The sequence below is a fragment of the Caenorhabditis briggsae genome (genome assembly GCF_000004555.2).
Source record: "Caenorhabditis briggsae complete genome, chrIII, whole genome shotgun sequence".
NCBI lineage: Eukaryota > Metazoa > Nematoda > Chromadorea > Rhabditida > Rhabditidae > Caenorhabditis > Caenorhabditis briggsae.
Window position 1 is genome coordinate 9,694,729 of NC_013490.2, and position 927 is coordinate 9,695,655.

Below are 927 nucleotides of genomic sequence, written 5' to 3' on the forward strand. Positions count from 1 at the left end.
ATCCCCCCAAGGCTATGATAGCAGTGAAATCATCTACATCATCACTTGTTGTTGGAATCGTTGTGGTTGGTGGACGTGTCGGAGAAGACGTTTCTGCTAGAGTCGTTTGGGTCGTTAGTAAACCAGTTGTCGTGGTTGGAGGAGGGTTTAGGACCGGAAAGTACGTCTGCCAATGTTTCTATCGCATGTTGGACCTCTCTGACCCACTTTTTCCAGGCACGAACCTGTAAAATCAACCATTGTTTTTTTGCATTCATTGAAGTTTTTCAACGGCTGAAGATTGAAAAAAACTTCGGTTTTGCGTTCTTAAAGCCCGGCCCGGCCCGTTACAAGTATGGAAAAAACTTACAAGAAAACCAAATACCATTCTTGACGGTTTTGAGTTCTTGAAGAAATCTCGAACTGACTGTTTCCACACATTCTAAAGACCTAGGGTACTAGAGTGTGGCATTTAGTGAACGGCCAGAGGGCTATATTTTGAATACTTGAGCTAATTTTAATGAGAATTCAACTGAAAGCCAAGAAAAATGAATACAGTAAAGCCTGTAACAGAAGCGCCCGCTAACTTTTAAGTTTGAGCCAATTTATCTCGGTTTCCGTCAAAGATATCAAAAAATTGATCAACAGATACGTTCGTTATCTTAATATAATAAGTAGTGATTTTCAAAAGTTTTAATTTTGGGAAAAATATTCAGAAAGTGTTAATATTTCTGTTATATTTGTTGAAAAAACACGTTGCTCCCAAAAAGTTAACGGTCCATCTTTTGGGAGATTCGAAAGATTCACGTCGCTCACAAAAATTTTTGAAATTTCAGTACTTTGATGTGAAAATTAAAACTTTTGAAATTCACTACTTGTTATATCATAAAAGTTTTATTAGAAAACACACATTTTATATCTTGCATAGGAGCCTAGAAAAATTAGCTC